At 36.5% G+C, this 15056-nt stretch overlaps 1 pseudogene; it reads right to left on the bottom strand.

The window, feature by feature from the left end:
• Positions 1–14553: 14553 nt before the first annotated feature.
• On the bottom strand, positions 14554–14846 carry LOC120240281 (annotated as a pseudogene).
• Positions 14847–15056: the final 210 nt, after the last annotated feature.

The following is a 15056-nucleotide window of genomic DNA, read 5'->3' as shown; positions in this document are numbered from 1 at the left end:
TGAAAAGGAGGTCGTGCCCACAAATATAGAAACAGATTAAGAAAGATAATAAAAACAAACATAGGCAAATGTGGGTAAACATTTAGACAAAAATGCATAAATTCATAGAAAAGTATAAATGATCAGAACTAACTCAAGAAAAACAGAAAAGTAAAAGATTTCATGTAACTGTTAAGGAAACTGATACAATAGTTTACAATCTTCCTGTCCAGAAACTCTCCGCACTGCTGCTAAAGAATGCGATTTGGTACACACTGAAGGGAATTTGACAGTGCTTTCAAATATTACAAATTTCCTTGTAATAATACTTTGACATAATACTCTGATATTTTAGAGTTTATTCTGTGGATACGTTGGTACATACAAAATGATATTTCCACATGGCGTATATTGGTTGCAGCGTTATTTGTAATAGTGAAAGTATGAAAACAATAGGAATCATGTTAAGTGAACTCAGGTACTACCACTAAATGGAATACCATGAAAGTTCCAGAGAGGAACAAGGACATGTTCTGTACATTGGTGTGGAAATGTCTCTGGACATACGTTAAATTTTTTTAAAAAGCACTGTGATAAGAATGCATAATGTACACACCCTTTTGTGTAAGAAAGTCAGGGCAAAGAAATAAGAATATACATACATTTGCATTTACTTATATTTGCAGGAATATGAATATGAAAGACTCCCTCTAGAGAGGTGGGGGAGCCTCCAAAAACGGAGTCAGAATTGAATTCCACGCAGCCTTGACAAGCAAAGGCATAGAGCCAGGATTAATTTGATTTACACAAATAAAGCAATATACCTTTCCTTGTCCCAGAATATTGTAGAACACATCCATACCATCCGTACTACAATGGCACAATAATGTCTTCAATAATTGATTGATTTTACATTATTTTATTTGAAAACCAGCCCTCCTATGGACTATGCAAATAAAAAACTTAAGAGTGAAAGAGGTTCATTTTTTATCCAAGATCATGTAGTTATTACCACTGCCTGCAAAGGCTCATATTAGACCATCTGATCTACTTAGAAATACTAACCCAAATGAATAGGGCTTCTCGCAGAAATAAATCAAACCATGTGCTTTCTTTCAACTGCCCTAATTTCCAGCACTGCAATTTTATACTAGAGAGTTGACATCAAGTAAGCCTTTCATGGTGGAGGAAAGCTGTCAAAAGAGAGGGTTGCATATTATAATACGGAAGGAGAAATAGAATTTGTTCCTGCATGTAATCGCTTTAGCCAAAACTGAAGCGCTTGCCTATAACGTGACAGGTGCAGTCCTAGACTCTAGGATTATGAAGAACAAATGGCACATTCTCTTCCCTCAAGAAGCTCCGGTTCAGTGCACACCGACCACTGGGCGGGGCTCAAGTACGTCAAGCCTCCGACACTTCACGAGTGGAGGTGAACAGAGCGTCGTTTTTCTCTCTGCCTTTTGGGCCACCTGGTGTTTCATTTCTCAGGAATTTATAGCCTTGAGGTGTTATCAGAGCCAGAAGAGAGAGGCAAAAATATGGAGTACCGACTCTGTCAAGGCTTTTGTTTAACGATTGCCCCAGATTCACCATCCTTCAGACGGTTCTGACAGTGTGCTAAATATTAACAAAGCAATATAATAAAACTGACTTTCTCAGTGTTGACATTGTTGTGGCCTCATTATTTTATTTGGCTGCTGTTTATCAATATAAGCTCTACTAAAATGATACAAGCCTGTCTTGAAAATTTTATTGGCCTCATTTTCTATCCAGGATAATTAAGCAAGTAAAGATAATTGGGCAAATAAAGATTTAAAAAAATGGTAATCACTTGTCATTCTATTCTCATCTGCAGATAATTCATCTGGCTCAGACATGCTACTATTTAATCTCCCTCCTTTCAATTTGGGTAATGTTGCACTCTAATCAGGGGAATTAAAAGCATACTCACTTATAAAGGAATGTTCCATAAGGTAGATCAGAAAAGGCTGAGCTAGCTGAATGTGCCTTTTGCATAACAGTACCTGCTTTTATGTCACCAACAAAAGGCAAACTCTTTGGCTCTACTTTTGGTGGTGTTCAGTGAAAAGTGAATAAATGTTTGTTTAGTAATCGATGTCTTGTGTTCAGTAAGGAAAAGGACAAGATTCTGATGAAAGAGAACACAAAAGCTTCTGCTGAAATTTGAAATCGGTCCCATTTCTCCAAAAGTAAATGCACTCATATTAAGACATTCCACTGGTTCTTTGGGCTTTAATAATGTTATCACAGTTTATCCATAATAGCTTTTTCTTTTCATCTCTAGATATGGGGGGAGAAACCCACCAGACAACATAATAACAAACAGCTGTTGGATGTGATAGGAATTTTCTAGGGAAGAAAATCTGCTTAATATTATCTTTTTCATCTTGTTGTTGTTGTGTTTTGAAAGGTGCCTGTCACGGAACAGTTTGTTTATAATGTATTCATCATGTTATATAAAAAGTGAGAGATGATACAATGAGCCTAATTATGCCCTGTATGTTAGAAACAGATTTTTCCCAAGTAGGCCAGAAAAAAGCCTGAAATCCACACCGATTCCAAACTGTCGTTCCTTACCTGTCATGCTGGGCAGGAGTTGATTCTGATGTTTCTCTTTGTTTTTGTACTTTCCAAAGAGCCATAATACGAGAGCCATAGCACCCAAGAACTTGCAAGGATTTTGTGGGGTCCCTCTGGGATATGCTGCAAAGCAAAAGATTTTTTTGTCTTTTTTCTGACAATGTATAAACCTAAAAGGAAAGCATCTCAGTTTGTCTGTATTGCAATTCAATTTCAATTCAAAAATAAAAGCTGAGCTAAATCAAACTATTTGTTATTGATTGCATAGATTCTTAAGTTCTTCAAGGAGCTCAGTCCTCTATTGGACAGAAAGTCAAAAAGGTCAGGGATCCCTTTGATAAATGGTGAGTCATGATTTTGTTTCTATTTTTCTAAGGTATAGGCTGAGTAGCTTGTATACAGATATAACAGTTAAAAAAAGAATGGGAGATTTTTAAACCTATAAAAATTTTCACAAATCTACAGAGTTGCCTAGCATATTAGAGAAGAATCTACTCCTCTCTGAGCCTCTACCTTACCCACTTGCTGCTTTTTTGTGTTTGTTGTTGTTTTTGTTTACTTTTATTGGTTTCAGGAGTAGCACTTAGTGATTCATCACTCACATATAACATCTAGTTTTCATCCCAAGTGCTCTCCTTTAATTCCCATCACCCATTTAGCCCATCCCCCAACCCACCTCCTCTCCAGCAATCCTCAGTTTGTTCTCCAAAGTATCTTATGGTTTGACTCTTTCTCTGTTTTTATCTTACTTTATTTTTCCTTCCTTTCCCCTGTTTCATCTGTTTTGTTTCTTAAATTCTGCATATGAGTGAAATCATATATTAGTCTTTCTCTACTGACTTATTTCACATAGCATAATACACTCTAATTCCATCCATGTTCTTGCAAATGGTAAGAATTCATTCTTGATGGCTGAGTAATATTCCATTGGATATATATACCACTTCTTCTTTATCCATTCATCAGTCTCTGGACATTTGGGCTCTTTCCATAATTTGGTTATTGTTTACAGTGCTGCTGTAAACATTGGGGTGCACATTCCTCTTCAAATAAGCACTCCCCATGACCCATGGCTGACCTAAATGTACTCCACAACTGTCGGCCTATAATGTGATCTGTTACAAGGATTTTGCCATGGCCTGATGACAATTCACTGGATCAATCAGAATAATTCTTGTTATTTTCTTAGAAATATTGAGAAAACCATGTAATTGGTAGTGAGTCTAGCATGAAAAAGGCATAAAGAAGAAGGACAAAGAATATCAAAGAAATACAGTGACAAAACGGTAGAACAGAGATCCGTGTATAAAAGCGCCTAAAGGAACACGTACTAGAATTTATCTCGTATCACCAGAGCTGCTGACAATCACACCATCCAAGCTACTGCTGTGTCATGAAGCTGTTTCTGTCTCAATAAAGCGCAGAGATATAGGTCATTTATTCATTCAACAGATGTTTATTGAGTACTTAGTGTATGCCAGGCACTGTTCATGATATAGGAAACAGCAGTGAAACAGCAAACAAGACACCATGTCCCACACAGATCTTCTATTTTAATAAAGATAAATATTTAATAAAGATAAATTAATAATAAATATTAAATAAATATTTAATAATAAAAAGTAAACAAAATAAATGAGTAAATTGTATGGTATAACAGAAGGAAATTTTCTATAGAGAAAATAAAGCAGGAGAGGATGACATGTGGGGTTAAGGGAGTCATGGATAGCTGCAGTTTTATTATCTTTTTTATATGAGTATAGTTGACACGCAATGTTACATTAATTTCAAGTGTAAAACTTAGTGATTCAACAAATTTATATGTTATGCCATGTTTACAAGTATAGCTACCACCTATCCTGTTACGATCACTATTATAATATCATCAACTGTATTCCTTGTGCTGTTCTTTTAATTCCTGGGACTTATTCATTCCATAATTGGAAGCCTGTATCTTCCACTCCCCTTCACCCATTTTGCCCAACCCTTGCCTCCCCTCTGGCAACCATCAGTTTGTTCTCTGTATTTATAGGTCTGATTCTGCTTTTTTGTTTGTTTATTCATTTGGTGTGTTGTTGCTGTTTTAAGATTACATTTATGAATGAAATCATAGGATATTTGCCTTTCTCAGCTTGACTTATTTCACTTAGCATAATACCCTCTAGCATAATACCCATCATTCCTTGTTGGAAAGATCTCACCCTTTCTATGGCTACATGATATTCCATCATTTATATGCCACATATTTCTTATCCACTCACCTACTGATGAACACTTCGGTTGCTTCCATATCTGGACTATTATAAATAATGTTGCACTATACATAGAGGTTCTATATCTATTTGAATTAATGTTTTTATTCTCTTTGGGTAAAAATCCAGTAATGGAATTATTGGATCATGTGGCATTTCTGTTTTTAATTTTTTGAGGAACCTCCATACTGTTTTCCATAGTAGCTGTACCAATTTATATTCCCACCAGCAGTGCATAAGGGCTCCTTTTTCTCCATATCCTCACCAACATGTTCTTCTTATCATTTTGATTGTAGCTATTCTAACTGGTGTAAGGTGATATCTCATTGTGGTTTTTTATTTGCATTCCCCTGTTGATTAGTAATGTTGAGCATCTTTTCATGTGTCTGTTGGCCACCTGTATGTCTTCTTTGTAAGAATGTCTATTTGGGTATTCTGCTCATATTATAATTGGGTTGTTTTCTTGGTATTGAGTTGTATAAGTTCTTTATATATTTTGGATATTAACTATTTATTGGACATGTCATTTTCAAATATCTTCTCCCATTCAGTAGGTTTTTGTTTTGTTGATGATTTCCTTTGCTTTGCTGTGCAAAGCTTTTTACCTTGATGGAGTCCCAACAGTTTATTTTTGCTTTTGTTTCCTTTGCTTCAGGAGACATATCTAAAAATATGTTGCTGTGGCTGATGTCCAAGAAATTACTGCCTGTGCTCTCTTCAAGGATTTTTATGGCTTCAGGACTCACACTTAGGTCTTTAATCCATTTTGAGTTTATTTTTGCATATGATGTTACAAAGTGGTCCATTTTTATTCTTTTACATGTAGCTGTCCAGTTTTCCTAGCATCAAGAAATTGTCTTTTCTACCATAGTTGCAGTTTTAAATATGGTAATAAGGGAAGAGCTGAGGACATAGCATTTGAGAAAAGATTTACAGGAGGTGTAAAGGCTATGCGTAGGAAATCTTGGGCAAGAATGTTCCAGATGAAGGAAACATCAACTGCAATAGTCCTGAGATGGAAATAGTCTTGAGAAAAGAATATGCCCACCTCAGGACTATGTGAGACTAGGTGAGAACAGCACAGAGGCCACCATGGCTCCACCAGAGTGAGTGAGGGGAGAGTAGGAGGAAATGACTCAAAAGAGGTAAAGGAGATGTAGAATGTATAGGGCCTCATAGACCACCGTATGGATTTTGGTTCTAGTGATGCAGAGCCCTTGAAAGAGTTTGAGTGCAGTAATTAAACTATAGTTTTAATAGAGCTTTACTGGCTACTGTAATAAATATAAATAGTGGGGGACAAAGGGGAGAAGCAATTATAAGATTATTGCAAGATAGTGATTATTTGGACCATAGTGGTAGCAGTGATGAAAATGAGAATGTTTGGATTCTGGATACATAGTTTGAGTGTGCCCATGTTCCTTTCTGAGTTTTTCACCTCTTATTTATGGAAATCAAGAAGAGATAATTCGTTAAATGAAAATGCATTAATCAAAACAATTTATTGACTTATGCTTCCAGGAGGATGGAGTAATCATACTTTTCCCTATTCCTCTACTAAGTACAGTTAAGCTGTATATATTTAAAAAAAAAAAAAAACAAATAGAAGATTTGAAAGAAGGAGAGAAGAAGCAGGCCTGCTAGGGACTGAGATTCCCAAGAAACAAGCAAGTAGTGAGTTCCCTGGGTTTTCTTTTTACCTCATATATCTCATACTTGGAAGTGAAGAAGCCAGCAACTGGTAAGTGCCAGCAAGCACAAAGTAAACAACAACAACAAATCTGCTTTCTTCAGCCAAAAGACCAGGAAAGGGGCATCCTTGGGGCAGAGAAAACTTTTAGATAGTAACTGCTCAAATCTAGTCTAATACCATAGAGAAAATTGCGGCCCATCTCCATTCATGCAATCAAAAGCTGAGTGAGAAGTCTAGACTTCTATATTCATGAGGCTATAAGAGACATTCTCAAATCCCCATCAAAGTGGTATCAGAAAAAGCCAAGTAGGGAGCTTTTGTCTCCCACCATTCCAGATGACAATGATGTGCACTCCTCGATCCCATGGTGTGTGAAGATTACATGGGGAACATGGACTTCCATCTCTCACCCAGCCATAATGGGTCATTCCTTCCCCTCACCACCTGGAGGAGTCTGGGTATCTGAAGAGGCCTGTCAGAGACTCAAGACATTCAGTAGCACCCTGCAGTAATAAGAGTAATCTCACCCTACTTTCAGTGGAGACCCCAAGGGGAGCCAAAACTCTCACCTAACCCAGCAGTGACAAGGGCTCTCCACCCCCTCTCAGATGTCAATGGAGGCCAAGTTAGAACCTAAACTAAGGGTAACCAGACAATGCCCACAGTCCACCAGAGCATGGGGAGAGAAAACCAGTTAATCAAAAGGTTGAACCGAGATCCAGAGTCTCATACCATAATACAAAAATTTCCAGGTTTCATTAAAAAAATCACCATTATACCAAGAGCCAGGGTGTTTTCAGTTGAATGAAGCAAGACAAACAATAGATGCCAACACTGAGATGACAGAGATGTTATGATGATCTGAAAAAGATTTTAAAGCAATCATGATTTTTAAAAAAAGTTTCAAAAAAAAGCTTCAATGACCAATTATGAACATGCTTGAAACAAATAAAAAAACAAACAGAAAGTCTCATAAAAGAAATAACAGATATGAAGAATCAAAGAGAAATTTTATAACTGAAAAAATACAAACCTCAAAATGAAATATCAGTGGATGGGTTCAACAGCAGAACAGAGAGGACAGGAAAAAGAATTAATGAAGTGGAAGTCTGAACAATAGAGATTACACAGAATGAACATAAGAGAGAAAGAATAGACTGAAAAAAAACCTGAACAGAGCCTGGGAGAGCTATGGATCATAACAGACAATCTGACATTACTGTCATTGATGTCTCCAAAGGAGAGGAGCAAAAGACTGGGGCTGAAAAAATACTTGGAAAAAATAACAGCCAGAAATTTCCCAAATTTGGCAAGAGACAGAAATCTGCATATTCAAGAATCTGGTTAAAACCCAAACAGGATAAACCCAAAGATATACATACCACAAATTTGTATTGAATTTTGTCAAATGCCTTCTCTGAATTGATATGATCATGTGATTTTTCTTTTGTCTGTTAATTTGGTGGATTACATTGAACATTGACTTTTTTAAATATTGGACTAACTTTGGGGCGCCTGGGTGACTCAGTTGGTTAAGCGTCCAACTTTGGGTCAGGTCATGATCTCATGGTTCGTGGTTTCGAGCCCTGCATCGGGCTCTGTGCTGACAGCTAGTTCAGAGCCTGGAGCCTGCTTCGGATTCTGTGTCTCCTTCTCTCTCTGCTCTTCCCCGACTCATGCTCGGTTTCTCTCTGTGTCAATAAAATAAAATTTAAAAAACATTAAAAAATATTGGACTAACTTTGTATATCCTTGGAATAAACCACACTTGGTCATGACTTCTAATTCTTTTGATATACTGCTGAATTCTATTTGCTAATTTTTTACTGAGGTCTGTTCATGTATATTCATGAGGGAAATCAAGATCCCTGAAACATCTTTTTTAGATATAGACACAATGGTTCTAAAATTTATATGGTAAGACCAAGTAACCAGACATAACTAAAACAATTTTGAAAAGAGATGAATAAAATGTAATCAGGCTACCCAATTTTGTAACTTCTATAGTTTAAGTAATTAAAGTTGTGTGGTTATTGTCATGTGATGGACACAGCAGTGGAGCAAAATAGGGGGCCCAGAAATAGACTTACACACATATGCCTGGCTGATTTTTGACAAAGTTGCAAAAGGAACTAAAAGGAAAGTTAGCATTTTCAACTTTTAAAGGTGCTGGAGCAAATAAACATGCGTAGGCAAATAAAGAAACAAACCCTGACCCAAGTCTTATATCTACTATAAAAATTAACTCTAAATAGATCACAGATTTAAATGTAACATATAAAATTATAAAACATTTAGACAAAAAAAGCCAGAAAATCTTTGGGATCTAAGATTAGTCAGAGAGTTCTTAGATGACACTGAACGCACTATTAATAAAAGAAAAATTAATCAATTAGATCTCGGCAAATTAAAATTTTAGGTCTTTGAAAGCTCCTGATAAGATGATGAAAAATAAGCTACAGGCAGGGAGAAAATATTTACAAAACACATACCTGACAAAGAAGGAAATCTCAAAAGTCAACTGTTAAAATTCATTTGGAAAATGGACTAAAGGCATATCACTAACCAAGATCTACAACTAACAAGTACACAAAAAGATATTCAATCATTAGTATTAAGGAAATGCAAATTAAAACTACAATGAGATATTGCTACAAACCTATCAGAATGGCTAAAATAAAAATAAAAAATAGCTACACCACCATATGCTGATGAGGATGTGGACAAACTGGATTACTCACACATGGCTGCTGGCAATGTAAACTGGTACAGCTGCTCTGGAAAATAGTTTAAGTTCTTTAAAAACTAAACACATAATTACCATATAACCTGTCAATCATTCCTGGGCATTTATCCCAGATTTATACAAGAAATCTAGCTAGATGTTTATAGCTAGCATCTTTGTTAATAAACACCCCAAACTGGGAATAACCTAGATGCCCTTCAATGAGTGAATAGGCAAACAAACTGTAATGTATCCATATGACTATGGAATACTACTCTGCAATAAAAAGGAACCAACTAATACACACGACAACCTAAACAAATCTCCAGAGAATTTTGCCGAGTTTAAAAAGCCAGTTCCCAAAGGTTACACATGAATGGTTCCATTTATATAAGGTATATATTGCAATGGCAAAATTATAGGAATGGAAAACTGGTTAGTGGTTGCCAATGGTTAAGGAATACGTGGAAGCAGGTGAAAAGTGGGTGGGGCTTAAATAGGCATGATAAGCACTCCTACTGTGGCATAAATACACTGCAACATAATTGTATTAATGTCCTAGTTGTGATGTTGTATTACAGGTTTGCAAGATATTACCATTAGGGAAACTGGCTAAAAGGTACCCAGGACTTCTATTTTTCTTACAATTGCTTGTGAATCTACCATGATCTCAACATAAAACTGTTTAATTAATAAAAAGCAAGTACTGTATGAAATATGGAAAAAGAAATGAAGTGGTGGTAGGTGGTATTCAATTTGACTGCAAGGTTTGAGAAGTTGTATTGTGGCCAATGTAAGTAATCATAATCAATTAAAAATAAAATTTAAATATTTTCTTTCTAAAAATATTTATTTTGTTCCAGACAGTAACAATTTTACATAATCCCACTTCCCTGTGCTTTTGCACCAATTCAACCACATGACCTTCAGATAAATAAGAAAGACAATGGTCTATTTCCTTTACAAGATCTCAAAATATATTCTGAAAATGGCCAATGTTCTTCATGTCCACCAAACAAGTAATTGAATTGCCATTGTTAATAAAACCCTGAGATTACTGGCCTTCCTCTTTTTCATATTCTTTGTTAAGTGTTACAATGCATTATACTTATAATGCAATTTATTTGCTTAATAATTTCCATTGGCTTATAAACTCCAAGAGGGCATGGTCCATGTTTGTCTTACTAACTTTGACACCTTAGTGTCTGTCTGTGAGTCTGACAGATAAGAGGTCTATGATAGATATTTAATGAATTAAAAAATAAATTAATGGATGACTCTGTTTCTGCCCACTTTCCCAATTTCACTTTTCTATCGACACAGAGCTTCATGGACTCATCTTTCCATATAGAGAATTCTCTGGACAGTAGGGAATGGTTATGGGGGGATATGGTTAAGAAAAACGTGGATTCATCTTTCTCATTTTGTTTCACTTCATAAGTGTAAAGGGTGTCCAGCTCTCCCTGGAGTAAGAGCTGCTGGCACTGCCTTCTTATTCCTGCTAGAAGTGGTTAAAAAAAAATGAAACAAAGGGGGAAAAAACTGTATCTACTCAGTTGGAAATAATGCAATTGTGCAAAACAACTTTGTGCCCTAGTTCATATAATTTAGATTTGGTTAGAGATTTCCTTTTCTGTGAGGCCACAAGGCCATTAGTCTGGTTTTCCTTAGGACTTCTTCAGTCAAAAGGTCAGCCTTACAAATCACAGAGAAAATAATTGATCTCCTACAGTAGTACTTGCATTTTAATGTTTCGTGATCCCAAACAAGTCACACATTCTGTTTTTCTCACTTGATATGACCTTAGCATTTTAAATTGCTACTCAGTCAGTATATAAGCTGTGACCAGGCCAGCTTTGTGGAAATGTATTTCTTCCTTAAAAAATACAGTTTTAATACTAAATAATTTTCAAAAATAGGAATCAAGCAGAGGTACGTGTTTTAATGGGCAGTCTTGACCTATATAGAAAAAAAATGATACATTTCCAAACTTCATTCAGAACAGAGGGCAGTGCAGAGAGCTACTTATTTTCATTTGTGTGAACACGAATTATTTTACGAGAGGTCATAGAACTATCTGAAATATGTTAATTATGTTAGTTATTCACTGCTAATGTACAAACTTCATTTTTTTTTTTCAAAACAGGGAAGGTGGGAGCGAACCACAGGCAGAAACAATAGCAATTTAGTTTTTAATGTAGAAATTGTATTTAAAATGTTTTTAGTGTTTCTTTACTTTTGAGAGAAACAGAGTAAGAGGGAGGGAGAGGGGCAGAGAGAGAGGGAGAATCTGAAGCAGCCTCTAGGCTGTGAACTGTTAGCACAGAGCCCAATGTGGGGCTTGCACACTCAAAATGCAAGATCATGATCTGAGCTGAAGTCGGCTGCTTAACCAACTGAGCCACCCAGGCACCCCTAGAAATTGCATTTCTTATGCAACTATCTTAATTATTTGTTTCTCCACCAACATTTCCACTGTCCCTGCCTCCAAAAGCCCACTTTCCTACTTTGGGCCTCAACCTTGATCACCTGTTTAACTCCCTTCATAATGAATTAGACAGAGGATAGATTTTTTTTTTTTTTTTTAGGGACACAGTGCATTTAGGTTCTTAGAATTCATGATTGGATCACAAACTATCTTTACAGATTACTTCAGGAAAAACCCAAGTAATGGAAACAATATTTCAAAGTCAAAGTGTTTTGCTTTCAACAGTATCCTTCTCAAATTATCACTGAACAAAATCACTGAACAAATTGTCGTTGCTTCTTTATGTTTCATATTTTTTGTGACAAAAATATAAACCCATCAAAACAGACTTTCCTCCAAATAAACAGTACTGGAAAAAGATTAAAGTGTCCAAATCTTCAGATGGTGATGTTATGCCTTTTCAATTTGTTTTGTATAATTGAATTATTTGCACAGTTTTCCATATCCATACTTGTATGTGGGTTCTTGGTAATACAGATTGAGTTATCATAAATAACGTGTCTGTATCATAAGTCTCTGCCTCATTTTTTTTTGTTGCTCATTTTTAAATAAACTTGTGTTTTAAACTGAAAGTCATCTTCCTATAAATGTTTCTTACTTCTCACCTTTACCACCTTTCATTATAACAAACCATTCATATTCAAATTGTCATCACTTTTCAAGCTTAAATTTGTTTCCTTTTGTTTCATTTTTGTGATCAATATAACAAGATTAGCATTTAAAATTGTGCCAAGTGAATATCAAATCATACCTTTCTAAAGAGGCAACTGGTCAGAATAAATATTTCCTGGATATTTGTTCTTAGTAGAGTTTCTAAATGTGTTGCTAAAAACAAAATTATACTGAGAAAATATCACCACTTATGAAAATACAATCCAAAATCGGTTTAAGCCTGCCTTCGATGTTCAAATTACCATATCTGATTTCCATGAAAAATGAAGACATATTTCAGCTATGTTTTATGTAATCTAGTGGGCTGCATCTGAAGGGAAGTTGTAAATTAAGGGATGTGAAATGACATCTAATCTGCTACATTTTAGAGAACATGAATGAGAGCAGAGTTTGTTATTATAAACTTTTTGAGAACATCCTGCCACTGTCTCCCTTAATTGGTTGAGTTAATGACAAGATATATTGTAAATATTACAAAGAATATAAAATAAATGTCATTTGGGAAAAATTGTCACTGGATTTCTTTCTTTTCTACACCTCCGCCCCCCCCCCCCCATCTTTTTTTCTGTAACTCCTCTGCCGCAACCATTGACTCCGACCCTGGGAAACATTATTTCCCTGCAGATTCCTGTTGCTGATTAGACAAGGTCTGGGTGGTATCATAGAATCATCATTACCACAGCCTATAACAGGCCTTAAGGAAAAAATACACACATTTAACCATTTATTTGATTCCAGTGCTTGCTGGAAGCAGGTACTGCAATTAAGGAGGAAAAGGAAACATGGAGACGAAAAGAGGCAGGAGAGAATAAAGACCTGCCAAGTCCATGGGCCCAGGTCTAGCTTTACGTATAGGTATGAACTTTTCATTCATTCATTCATTCATTCATTCATTCATTCATTTGTTCATTCAAAAACTATTTATGCAGTGCCTACTATGTGCCAGTTGGATATTAAACCATGAGGAGAGAATAGGGGTGCCTGGGTGGCTCAGTTGGTAAAGTGTCCAACTCTTGATTGCGGCTCAGGTCATGATCTCAAAATTTGCAAGTTCAAGCCTGGCGTCAGACTGTGCTAACAGTGCAGAGCCCACTTGAGTCCCTTCTTTCCCTGTCTCTCTGCCCCTCCCTCTTCTTCCCTTCTTCTCCCTCTCTCAAAATAAATAAGCCTTAAAAAAACATAAAGGAGAAAATATGTGAAAAATCCTACAAAGAAGTGTAAATCAGTGACTCTAAAAGAAAAAAAAAGAAACAAAGGATTTCATTAAGGAACTTGGGGAAGCTTCCCAAGGACAGATCATAAGGACATATCATTTGAGCTAAAATCTGAAGGAAGGTAATACTGGTACATAGGAGAAGAAAAATCTTGTCTAGGAGTGCGTGCATCAGAGCAAAGGCCTATGTCCCAAGGAAGCATGGTGGGTGAAGAGAAATTAAAAAGACAAAGTGTCCAGTATGGTGAAAGCACAGAGGAAGTACAGTGTGAAAGAGGCTTGGGCCATGGACAGGGCAGGACAACATACAGCTCACAGAGCCTCGTGTTCATGACCTGTGGAGGGTTTCCAATCGAAATGACCAATGTATTACCTCTCTCCAATGTGTGGGTTTCACTGGGTTTGAAATCCTTTCACTGGAAGATAAAGCATACTGATCAAAAGCTGGTTGCCCAGACTGCTAATCAGGAATTTTGGCAGGATTCTGGATGGCAGAACAACTACACAAAACACTGGGCTTCCAAAAAATCAGCTTTCCGTTCTACATCCTGGTGTGTGGTCATGCCTTTGGGCTATAAGGTGGTGAACAAAACAGAATATCTGAAGCAAGGCCTGGAGAGAAGCAATAATACAAGAGTGACTGGTTGTTTTCTATTTATTCTCTTTAGTATTCTTAGGAAAGTTACACAGAGATGGATTGCAGACCATAATAGTAAATAATTTCCTAATAGTGTGATCCAAAGAGTGGGTGGGCTTTCAAGAAGATAAACTGTTCTTGTGTCTGAGACGTCCATATATAGACTTGACAGATGGGTCAGATGTCTGAAGTATATATGGTGGATATTTAAACACACAGTAGCCAGTATGTTTGCCATTCTTGATATTCTTTTTTTTTTTTAATTTAAAGTAGAACGTTTATTATAATCCTTAAGATGAATTGAATGCCTCAACTGGTGCCCTCTTGGGTTGAGGTGTTGTTCCTTAATGGAATCCAGGCCCGAATCTGCAGTGTACAACTTGTAGATGCCTCATTCGACCAGTCCCAGGGCTATTTTGTCTTTTAGCCTTGGGCTCCACTTATACTTTCTCTTCCACTTCATAGGACAGCCACATTTGCCACAGGCATGCTTCTAAAGGTGGTGGGCCTTCAAGTCGCAGCAGCAGCACAATGTGTGTGTCTTACTGTGATGCTTTCCAAATGACGATGTCCCCTTTGTCATCTCGTTTCTGTGGCTGAGACCAAAGAGGTGAAAAGAGAAGGCACCCACTCCTGATATTCTTTATTATGCTGTGAACATTCTCCATTTAATGGGCAACACTTGTTGCCTCAGTGGGTACAAAACAACTAAACAGTACGAAAATGACCCCTGATTGTCAAAAACCAAAGCAAAGATGCCTAAAGAACTCAGACCATAAAAATTTTGTGCTAA

The sequence above is a fragment of the Hyaena hyaena genome, unplaced genomic scaffold (assembly GCF_003009895.1).
Source record: "Hyaena hyaena isolate Hyena2069 unplaced genomic scaffold, ASM300989v1 scaffold_251, whole genome shotgun sequence".
Classification (NCBI taxonomy): domain Eukaryota; kingdom Metazoa; phylum Chordata; class Mammalia; order Carnivora; family Hyaenidae; genus Hyaena; species Hyaena hyaena.
This window is presented reverse-complemented; position numbering and strand designations above follow the sequence as displayed.